The 12320-nt window shown below is 38.7% G+C and overlaps 1 pseudogene; it reads right to left on the bottom strand.

The window, feature by feature from the left end:
- Positions 1-8056, bottom strand: part of LOC107758717 (filamin-A-interacting protein 1-like) — an 8518-nt pseudogene extending 462 nt beyond the window's left edge.
- Between the last annotated feature and the right edge of the window lie 4264 nt (positions 8057-12320).

Below are 12320 nucleotides of genomic sequence, written 5' to 3'. Positions count from 1 at the left end.
TGTTGGAGCCCACCGGGCACGCCCGCACCGGCTCAGGCTCTCCACACAGTCAGCAATCAGAATATTTAGCAGAAGACCTGGGTGGAACTGTGCGTGAGCCCTTTAAAGTCTGAGAAGATTCACGCCTCTCAGGATGGGCTTGACCAATGAGAAAGGCTGAATTTTCAAGTGGAAGGTTGGAAATACTGCAATTTTTATGGGCATTGTGTGTCTTTCCTAAGGGTAAATTAATTGAGAGTTGCTCTGCCCACATTCCTTTGAGCAATAAAACTAGTGTTATCAAACTTAGGGTATCCTTAGAAGACTAGCTCAGCATCCCCATCTTCTCAGAATCTAACAGAACCGCAGACTGGCAAGGGCTATATGTTGGAGCCCACCGGGCACGCCCGCACCGGCTCAGGCTCTCCACACAGTCAGCAATCAGAATATTTAGCAGAAGACCTGGGTGGAACTGTGCGTGAGCCCTTTAAAGTCTGAGAAGATTCACGCCTCTCAGGATGGGCTTGACCAATGAGAAAGGCTGAATTTTCAAGTGGAAGGTTGGAAATACTGGGGGGTTTTATGACCCTTTGTCTGAGAGCATGGTAATTTGCATAGGGAACTGGATTGGATGTTGATATGCAAACTATTAAAGATTCTTAGAACACTAATATGTTGCATGGTATCCACATATAATATAAACGCTCATTTAGATCATCAGAAGACAAATTCAAAGAGACCAAACATGGTATCAGTGGGGTTATATTAACCAGTGATCTATCATAACACACACACAAAACAGTATACAATTCAAAAGACAATATACAAGAACAGTAATTGTATACACAATGTCCTGAGGAGATGTGTATTCATTCACAGAAAGGTTTTTCTATTAATTAATTAGAGAAGAGTCAATTTTTATGGGCATTGTGTGTCTTTCCTAAGGGTAAATTAATTGAGAGTTGCTCTGCCCACATTCCTTTGAGCAATAAAACTAGTGTTATCAACATTGGTTGCCATGGAACCAGAGGCCTGTTCTGCCTTTTTGAGGCGTTAACCGCATTTCGGGGGAAGGGTCCATTGAGCCCTCATAGTTGTCTTGTTGATTGAGGGGTGTTACGGAGTATTTGTTAAATATAACAAAAAAAAAATGTGTGTCTGATTGGTCCAGACGCTACATGTGCATTGCTTGATTCTCTGCATTTGTTTCCATTTTAACTCCTGTGGTGATTCCCAAAGCTCCAAGCACAGCTTTTCCAGTTTTCATCCCCCGAGACATTGGAATACGACTGAGCCCTGATCGTGCTGATGGGACATCAATGATGGGCTGCTGTTGAGTAACAGAGAGGAAAGGAACAGGATGTAATTATTGGCCTTTCTTAAAGTATTGATTAATCATATTCCCACATATATGGTTTAAATGAGACACTTACCACTGAGAGTGTAGGTCTGGCTGGTGCTTTAGTGACCTGTGTGATGGTGATGCTGCTCATCGCTTTGCTAGATGTTGATTTGCTGGCAGTCACACTGTGTGGTGAGCGTAGCACTGTTCCGGTAGAAACTTCATTACACTCAGATGATACGGCAGTAGATTTAACCATGACGACTGAGCCATGATCAGTGGTCTTCTTGAACTGTGATCCTAAGTGAATGTGAATCTTACTGTCTTCTGTGGTAATGACATTAGCATTTGACTTCTTGATAGGTGTGGGGACCATTCGTTTTTCCGGGGTCTCCTTAAATACAGCTCTGCCTGTTATCATGTCCACAGATTCTTGGGAGCTGCTGATGGATGCAGTGGATACAGGAGATAATGATTTATCCATAGAGGGAGACCTCATGATCTCTGCACTCTTTACTCTCGAGATGGAGGCAAAGGTCATTGGTGATCTAACTCTTTCAGGATTCTTTGGCTCTTTGGTTCGTTCATTTGTAGGAATGATGGTTGTCTGGGGGTTCTGAATTTGTGATAGTTTGGCAGAAGCTTGTTTGGTCAAGTCCTCAGACAGGCCAATGCAATTCTGTAAGGTTGCTTCGTTGTTCTGAATATCTGGGATCACCTGAGCGTGCAATGGATGGTCATACTTTTGGGACATACTGACTTCAGAAGGTGCAACCTCCCCACTGGTATCCAAAGATACTTCAGAAGCACTGCTGTCTTTCTTCCTCATCCAAGGAATCCAGGACTTCTTCACAGTATAGTCACTGACTGTTGGAGGATAAAGTTCACGCACTGTCTGTCTCTGCACTGGCTTCTTTAAGCTCTTCTGTTGAAGACTACTCATGATCCGATTCTCCTCTTGGACAGACTTCTTGATAAACGCAGCAGGTGTGTCACTGTCAGTTGTCCTATTTTCAACTGAATCGGTTTGTACTCCAGTTGACGTCACTGGAACATCCATCATCCGGCTTCCTTTGGTGCTGGGCCGTAAAGTGCGGCTGTAGCACTTGGTGACCTCAAGTTCTTTGGTAAGGTTTAGTACTTCAGTGCTTATGCTCTTTTTCTTGTCTTCCTCCTCTAGAAACCTCTGATGCAGAACAGAATAATCCACCTGTAGCTGGGATAGCTCGTCTTCTTTGTTCAATAGCTCATGAATCTTCTCCTTCAGGGCTTGCACGTCTGCTCGAAGGTCTCTGGTTTTGGCCTCCTCCATCATGAACCGACATTTCAGTTCAGCCTCCTGACAGCCTACCTCACCTTGCTCTATTACCTTACTCAATGCTGTTTGACTTATTTCTTGTACCTGCTGTGGGAGAAAATGTGCCCTTTCTTTCTCGGTTGCTAACAAATCATACTCTGGTTTGTTCAGGTCTCGCTCAATGGCTTCGAGCTGTTGAAGACGGTTCTTCAACCTTTCAATTTCCAAAGTCAGCTCCTTAACTGTATTCTCATCTTTTCCATGTGCATTTGAGACACTCTGCAGGTCCATCATCTTTTGAAAAGATTCCATTTCTTCTTTGTTTGTGGTACTGTGTTTCATTACACTATTCTTGGAGCTCAGATCTTTACACTGTTCTTCTGCTTTAGTAAGCTTTCGCTTTATTTCATCTCTCTCTTTTAGAAGAGCAGCTACCTTCAACTCCATCTCTGACTTTAGTTTCAGACGCTTCTTGCTCTCCTCTATTAACCTCTCAGTAACCTCCATGACTTTCTCCTGCTCTGCCTTGTAGAGTTGGTTCAGTTCATCTCTCTTCTTTTCCTCAGACCTAATTCTGTCAGTCATGTTCTTGTGCTCATTGACCATTATTACAGTAACTGATTTAAGTTTCAAAAGATCCTCTTTTAAATCTAATTCATCCTTTTCCAATTTCAGCTCAGATGATTCAAGCTCCTTCATACGGATTTTAACGCTCACAAGTTCGTCTGTTAGGTCTTTAGTCAAGCTTTTCTCCTTTTCCAAAGCTGCCTTCAACTGGGCACATTCCGTCCTGCCCATATTGAAGGTCATCTCTAGTGTCTCTAACTGTGTCATTCTCTGTTGCAGTTTTTCCACCTCTAGCCTCAGGTTCTTATTCTGAGCCTCCTCAGTCAGAAGCATCTTCTTCAACTCATTGCATTTGTTCTCAGTTTTGGTGATCTCTTCATCTTTACCCTCCATTTCCAGAATTCTTGTACGCAAAGTCTCAAGTTCTGCCATCAAATTTGAGCTGCCACATTCGCCCTTTCTGATCTTGTCCCTTAACGCCTGGAGCTCCTCTGCTGATTTCTGAAGAGCTTCGTTGGTCTCTTCAAGCTCCTTAAGTCTGTGTAATAATTCCATCTGTTTCTGGCACAGCTGCTGATGTTGAGATTCTTGGCTGAACAGTTTTGCAGACATCTCCTCTTGCTCTTTTGCAAACTTAGAAGTTCTTAGCTCCAGCTCAACCTCAAGATCCAGGAATTTCTGGTTGACTTCCTTTGCTTTTCTCTCTGCCTCATGTAGTTTCTTCTCGTTTTCATCAAGTTTTTGAAGAGGATCTTGTATTTGTGACTTGACTTGACTTGATAAATTACATATTCTCGAAAAAAATTTCATTTATTCTTATTGCACGTCTTGACATACTGTATTTCTTTGAAATATAAAATATACCAGAATTATATTTAGTTTTCTATGGCCACCTTGTTTATTCTTGTTTAAACTGTACTAAGTAAAGTTTGAATAATGTAATTTCTTTGCATTTTGGAGCTACATACAAGAAATGTGCAATTCAACATTCCGTTTTTTCCCTGCTATTTCTCTCCTCTCTCACCTCTCTCGTTCCTGCTCCAGGAGGTTGGTGAAGTCATCGCTCTTGTTCATGTAGTCTATGTGTTTGCGTTTCTCAGTGTCCAGCTCATAGATAGTGCGCCGGTGGCTTTTCTCAGCCAGTAAGAGCTGTTCCAGCATACGGCGGTATGAGTCCCTGTGCTTATCCCGCAATCTGTCCAGCTGAGACATATAGACAGTAAAAAATACAACTACAAGACTAACTAACAGAGGGAAGGACTTGCACTTTTTTTAAGACTAATTGTTGACTTAAAAGAAATAGTTAATCCAAAAATTAATATTCCGTCATCATTTACTTAGCCTTGTTCCAAACCATGACAGAATTTTCTTTATTGGGTGAACTAGTCACTGTTATTCTTTTCTCTGTGTGTATACCTCTGCCATTGGCTTATCATACACATTTTCGTGTTGTGCATGGATGTTGCTGAGTGTTCGGTCTCTCTGCAGGGCTTGCAGAGGTCGGGCCGGCCCCGATAAGCCATAATGGGACTCCAGCTCCTCTGGTCGACTCAGCAGCGCAGACCTCAGTAGATGGATCACATCTTCTTGGGCCTGGGTGACAAGTAAAAATCATAAATGGTTTGGGTTATATTCACGGTGTGAATTATGGGGGGATTTGACCTAAACGGTCGTTTGATGTAAAGCAGTCGTAGAAAGTAGCACACACGTAATATGAAGATTTTCTTGTAAATAGGAAGATACATTTCTGTATAGCTTTGTTGAATAGTAATTTTGGCCACCCCTGAAATGGGTCATACCATTGGCATTACTTGAGAGATGCTGAAGTTAATACGCCAGAAAATTTGACGGACAGAAGCATGAACATAATGTAAGTAAATACATGCGTATATTTCAGCTGAATAATCAAATTCACCCTCTTCAAGTTGATTTTGTTAAACTGTACGAAGAACTGTTTGCTGAAATTTCGACAACATCACCACTTAAAAAGGTGCGCCTGTTGCACGTTAAGTTGCGTTCGTTACTATAGCCAGAGTTGATTCCTGGCGTGGTTTTCAGTTTTCTTTGGTATTTTATAATATGAAAACATTGGCTACAGGTTATTTCATTCTGAATCCTCCTCTTACCAGACATTAAAAATGTTAATCTTTATTGCAACCCCTTTGTTGGACTCCGATTTGCTGGACACCAAATAGCGCCAGACACACCTAAACATTAGACTGGACAGAACAATTAACCATGGTTTTATTGTAGTAAAAGTGTGCTCTTTTGCAAACTTAGAAGTTCTTAGCTCCAGCTCAACCTCAAGATCCAGGAATTTCTGGTTGACTTCCTTTGCTTTTCTCTCTGCCTCATGTAGTTTCTTCTCGTTTTCATCAAGTTTTTGAAGAGGATCTTGTATTTTGTGGCTCTGTTTGTCGATTTTCTCCAAGTGAAGTTCTCGCTCATCAACCATCATGAGTGCAAAGGACTTCAGCTTAACCAGCTCTCCAGATGTTCTTTGCATTCGTTTTGAAAATTCTTTTTCCTTCCTTATTTGGTATGTTTTTTCTTGTTTCAGCAACCACTTTAACCTAGTGAAAAATAAATAGTAAGTATGACTGACTTAATGTATTGACTCATATCTTATTTTGCAAGCACATAATAATTACAAAAAACTAAATAATTACTAAGTATTAAAAAAATAGTAACTAACGGGGCCAAGAGTTTGTACTGATGATGTTGTGAGTTGGTAATTAGATTTATGAAATAATGAGCATGTTACGTCCTAGTTACGTTGTCAATTAGTAAGTCATTAAATGAGCCCAAAGTACCAATAAATTACATAACTGGTATATTGTCTATGTTAACTGGGTTACTTTTTGTGCCATCGGTCACGCACACACTCAAGCTCTGAGGATCTTCCGTTCTTGGCTCATTTTGAATCAGACTTGTGAATTCACTGAATTGTTAACAGGAGAATAGCTCTGACTGGTTCATTTGAATCATTGAGTTGTTAACTCGAGAACAGCTGCGATCCGATCAGTCCAATTCACAAATGAATCATTCAGTGCAATTTGTGAACTAATTTAACAGGTTCAATGAAAAGAATCAGCTCGTTCGGACACTGCTACTGCATCTCAGAGTGGGTGATGATTTCTCCAGTTCAAATAATAATGAGGAACAACATGTTTTTAAGAGATGTAGAGGAGTAAAAAGTATGATATTATGCTTTGGAATGTATTGAAGTAAAAGTATCTCAAAATAAAAATACTTTGATATTTCACTTCGTCGTGGTGACGAGATACATAGCAGACTGTCTGTAATTCCCATATGGTATTTTGTTCAAAAAATGAGGAGCAGGTCTTAGTAAAAGTGTAGTAACCATGTTTTTTTGGCATATTGATTAACATTTGTATAACTACAGTTTTACTACGGAGACCGTGATTTCACCAAGTACAACATGCTCCTGGATCAACATCCTTATTGATCCTGGAACAACATTCCAATTAACCGATCAGAATTGAGGGATAACTTTTCAGGAAATATCTGTTTTAGGCTTACGATCAGGGTTAGGTGCTTCTACACCCTTGTAAATGAGCTATCATTTCACACTGATTTTAGAAATAAATTATGGGTAGGGTTAGGTTTAGGGGTAGGGATTGGCTTCAGTCTATATTTTTGGACAGTAATGTTGATCCAGGATCAACAAAAGATGTTGATTCAGGAGCATGTCTTACTTGGCAAAATCACGGCGAATACTTTTACGGCAAAAACCATGGTTAAACTATAGTGTGGTAAAACCATGGTTAATTTGTGGTTACCATGGTTTAACTATAGTAACCATGGTTTTTTTGGTTTAATTTGTAGTAAAACCATGGTTAATTTTCGTAAGGTCCCTCAAACTGAATGAAACCATTTATATATTTATAGAGAGAGAGCATGTGTTGCCAGGTCCGTGGTTTTCCTGCCTAATTGTGCTACTTTAACACTGTTGCCACGGGTTGTAGCAACCCTAATAATGTGATATTTAGCCCCTGGAATGCAAATTTTACCAGGGGAACCCCTCCAAAAAACATGTATTTTACCCCCCGATTGGGCTAGTTTTGAGTAGCAATTGGGTGGGTTTTGTTGTGAAAACCTGGCAACCCTGAGAGAGAGGGAGACAGACAGAGACATTAGACGTGGTAAAAAACACCTCTTGTAATTAGTGTCAGTGTCCTAAAATATGCTTCAAGGCATCTAAAGGATGAATAATCTCTCCCTCTTCTCTTTTTGGAGTGGCAACAACCGTAAAAATTGTATTGCCTATAAAAATTATATTGACACATATGACTTGCCAAATGGCTTAGAGGGAATTGTGGATGAGGATCAATGACTGACTGGCCGAGGAAGTAAGAGGATCCTGTACCAAAACTTCATAATAACACGTATGTGACAATGCTACATGTATTAACACATTAAAACAATGTATTATCACATTAATACAGTTACGTAATAAATATCTGCAGCTGAGGTACCTCAGTCTGTAAGTACCAAAGTTATAGTTGCACAGATGAACACAGACAGGTTGTCATGACAGACGATACACTTTCATTTTCACATTTCATGAATAAATATTTTACCTGAATCTCTCCTTCCATGATGCCAAGCAGTTTCAGGAGGTTGTCTTTGGACAGATCTCTGAGCCCAAACATTTGGTCGTCAATCTGTGCTGATTTATCATCATTATTCGGCCTGATTTTCTCTTCATCGTCTACATGTTTAACCCTGATAGTCTTTTCTGTCTCCAGCATTTTCCCCTCCTCTTCTTCTTTGACATCATGTGAAGTTTGCGTGACAACCAGAACATCATTAACCATACTGTCCACTGTATTATCTTTGGACCTCATTTTCCTCCTGAGGAAAGAAACTGTTTTTAATGCTTGCCAGTGATGATTATGTATTTACAAAGTACCAAAGCAACTGTAGTGCATGCAGAGGTTTTTTAGAGAAGTTGCTGATATTTATATAGCCAAAACGTAAGATGAAAGATGATCTTTATAAGAGTATAGCAGGCTACTACAAAATTATTTGTAAATATAATTTATCACTCTATATGTCCCAATAATGTCTTATTAAGATTCTGTCTTATTTGAATGCTTATTTCTACAATCAAAACAATGTAGGTTTTTATTGTTTTGCATATCAAATATGATATAGTACTGAAAACTGTATAATACAGCTAGTGAAAATTACAATAGGTGCAATTGAACTTTTTACTCAAATCCTGATATTTAGTAAGATATAACCCTTGTGATAAAAATTCCCCATGTGACAACTATCCCTCCCTATCTCTCCATATCTCTCTATTGTTGTTAATTCTGAAGTAAACGTAAGTGAAAATACTAAAACACTATTCAAGAACAACATATCGACAATAGAGTTCAAGGGTGTTGTAATAAACACTGCTTTGGTGCTATTTTTTCATTCATCTGTTTAGATCCAACTGGCAAGATAAGGCTAGGAATAACTTGTGTTTATACAATGCTGCTGTATTAAATATCTGTCCAAGCTCCAACGTCACAACAACATGAGTGGACTAGCAAAATGGTTCCTCAAAACTATGTTTATGGTTGTCATTTCTAGTGTGGAAATGTGTTCAAAGAATGGTTTAAAAGTTACTATTCATGCTGTTTTTCAAGCTGTTTCACTGGGGCGTATTCATGGAGCACAAGTGGCGCATATTTCTGTCTAAATTATTTGTAAAACGGCTCTTACATAAGTTGTTGCATACATTCCAGTGGAACAGATTATGTATCCATATGCAGGTGTATGCATCCTGGCCAAATTCGCCCATTGGCCTCTGACCATCATGGCCTCCTAACCATCCCCATATCTGCTGATTGGCTTCATCACTCTGTCTCTTCTCCACCAATAAGCTGGTGTGTGGTGGGCGTTCTGGCGCAATATGGCTGCCATCGCATCATCCAGGTGGATGCTGCACACTGATGGTGGTTGAGGAGATTCCCCCCTTCTATGTAAAGCACTTTGAGTGCCCAGAAAAGTGCTATATACATGTAAGGAATTATTATTATTATTATTATTATGTAATAATGGATTTATGAACAGTTCCTTCAAAAATTCATTCTGCTTGTCTTTCATGATAAGGCCGATCTGACCATTCTGTCAGTTTTGAAGTTAAAGGGGTAATGCATTGCATTTTTTTAAATTTTTTTTTATAATGTTTCCTTGAGTGCACTCATAACAATAGTAGGGTTTTTACATCACAATCTGTTATAATTTAGAAATAAAATGTCATTTTCAATCCTGATTTTGTCCCTCGGATTTAAACACTTAAGACTTCAATGTAAATGCTCACCGCTATGATTGGCTAACACTTTGCATATGAAGTAATGTGCCCTTCGGGTGCCCTTCAGTCAGAAATATTATAATTACAAGTTCCAAGCACATGGCAAAGTCATATTTATGGGAAATTCAGAATTCTAGATGATACACAAGTTGTGACATTAGAAGGAGCGTGTCAGTTTGAAACATTGCAGGAAATTATTAATCTATAATATAGATAATGTCATATAATGACATTAATATAATGCAACGTACATCAGCAGCAAGCAATAAAACCGCAATAAATAACAATAAATAGCAATATCAATGAACCATAAAAAAGAAAAGGAGCAGTTTAAAAAAAAAAAAACAATTAAAGATTTGAGTGTAGACTAATCATGTAGGATAAGCTATTCTGAATAAGTGAGTTAATTTGCTGTAAAGTTGCTATTCAATGATTTGTATCGTGAAAAGCGCTGTACAAATAAACTTGAATTGAATTGAATTGAATATAATGTATAATAATAATAATAATAAATTTTATTTAAGGCGCCTTTCAAATCACTCAAGGTCAACGTACATCAGCAGCAAGCAATAAAACCGCAATAAATAACAATAAATAGCAATATCAATGAACCATAAAAAAGAAAAGGAGCAGTTTAAAAAAAAAAAAACAATTAAAGATTTGAGTGTAGACTAATCATGTAGGATAAGCTATTCTGAATAAGTGAGTTTTGAGTTTAGCTTTGAATTGGGATAACGAATCTAAGTTGCGGATGTTAGCTGGGAGAGAATTCCAAAGGCGAGGAGCAGCACGGCTAAAGGCTCTATGACCCATGGTGGTTAAACGAGCCGTGGGTGTATGGAGAAGACCCAGTGAGGAAGAACGAAGGGTTCGAGAAGGGGTGTAGGGCTGAATAAGATCTGAGAGGTAAGTTGGAGCGAGGTTATGGAGCTTTATACGTGAGAAGAAGAATTTTAAATTCAATGCGAAATTTGATGGGAAGCCAATGAAGCTGTTTAAGAGATGGAGTAATGTGTTGTATAGATGGTTATGATACGAGCAGCTGAATTCTGAATCAACTGGAGTTTATGGAGAAACTTGTGTGGTAAACCAAATAAAAGCGAATTACAGTAGTCGATGTGAGAGGTGACAAGTGAGTGAACTAGAATGGCAGTACTGTGTGGGGTGAGAGAGGAACGAAGGCAAGCAATATTACAGAGATGAAAGTAACAAGACCGGGTTATACTATTAATGTGAGCTTCAAATGAAAGAGTGCTGTCAAAGATGACCTCCAAGTTCTTAACCTGACGAGAAGGAGAAATGGAGGAACCATCAACGGATAAAGAAAAACTACAGGACCTAGAGAGAATTAGTGCCTACAAGGAGTACTTCAGTCTTATTGCCATTAAGTTTAAGAAAATTGGCGGAGGACCAGGTTTTTATTTTGTGAAGACAGTTAATAAGGCAGATAGGAGGAAGAATGGAATCAGGCTTAGTATATACTTTAAGTTGTGTATCATCAGCGTAACAGTGAAATTTAATACCAAATTTAGAAAAGATATTGCCAAGTGGGAGAAGATAGATTAGGAACAACAGAGGACCTAGGACAGAACTTTGGGGGACGCCACAACTAACAGAAAAGGGATGGGAATGAAAACGTTTTAATTGTACGAACTGTGTACGATTGGAAAGGTATGAAGTAAACCAGGCGAGAGGAATACCAGAGATACCAACAGCAGATAAACAGTTTAACAAAATATTGTGTGAAATGGTATCAAAAGCTGCACTCAAATCAAGCAAAACAAGAATAGATAATAGACCCACCATCAGCAGCCATTAACAGGCCATTTGTTACTCTCACCAAAGCGCTTTCGGTACTATGCTTGGGACGAAATCCTGACTGAAAACACTCATATACTGTAAGTTATTATTACTAAGGTTATTTATAATCTATATCTAGAGATCAGTGAGCAATAGTGAATTACAATGCATGATTTTTAAGGTAATTTTAAATTTACATCCTGCATTTTAATAATTTTAAAGGGATAGTTCTCCCAAAAATGAACAAATATTTTTAATTTACTCACCCTCAGGCCATACAAGATGTGGGTGACTTTTTTAATTCAGTAGAAGAGCAAAGAAGATTTTTAGCTGAAATTATGGTCCTTGGTGATTCATAAAATGGCAATGGCTCCCAGCACTTTGAGAGTCCAAAAAAGCATAACAGGCAACACAAAATTCATACCCATGGTTCCTGACGAAATATTAAGGCCTTATTGAGCTAAATAATCAGTGTGTGCAAGATACTGAACGTTATTTAAATCATTATTTCCTGTAATTCAGAGCCTCAGGCAAATGGGAAAATCTGATTATTTTCCACTAACTGGTTCTTTCAGACAGTTTGATTCAATAAACTGATTCAAATAACCAGTTCACTGGTTCATGTAATGATGACACAATGACTTGACATATACACAATTATATTATTAAAGCACCCAATAATGATGTGAAACATGGATGTTTTACATGTTTAAAGTATATAAAGTGAATAAACAAGTCTTAATCAACTCACCTTTTTTACATAAACAATGAGAACCCTAAAAACTTTCATTTGGCCCCTTCATTCAAGCTCTCGGTTCACAGATGCTCATATCATCGGCTCATTGGTCTTCGGTCCGAGTCAGACTGTTTCCTCAGTTCAGTGACTGCTGGAGGAACTGGAGAGCTGAATGAGTTGGCAAAAACCAGCATCACAGGATCATATACGCCGGTATATTGGCTAAATTTAAGTCTGTTGGGCACATCTGAAAGCTCACCAAAATGAA

Source organism: Sinocyclocheilus rhinocerous, unplaced genomic scaffold, assembly GCF_001515625.1.
Source record: "Sinocyclocheilus rhinocerous isolate Xijiao unplaced genomic scaffold, SAMN03320098_v1.1 scaffold2882, whole genome shotgun sequence".
Taxonomy (NCBI): domain Eukaryota; kingdom Metazoa; phylum Chordata; class Actinopteri; order Cypriniformes; family Cyprinidae; genus Sinocyclocheilus; species Sinocyclocheilus rhinocerous.
This window is presented reverse-complemented; position numbering and strand designations above follow the sequence as displayed.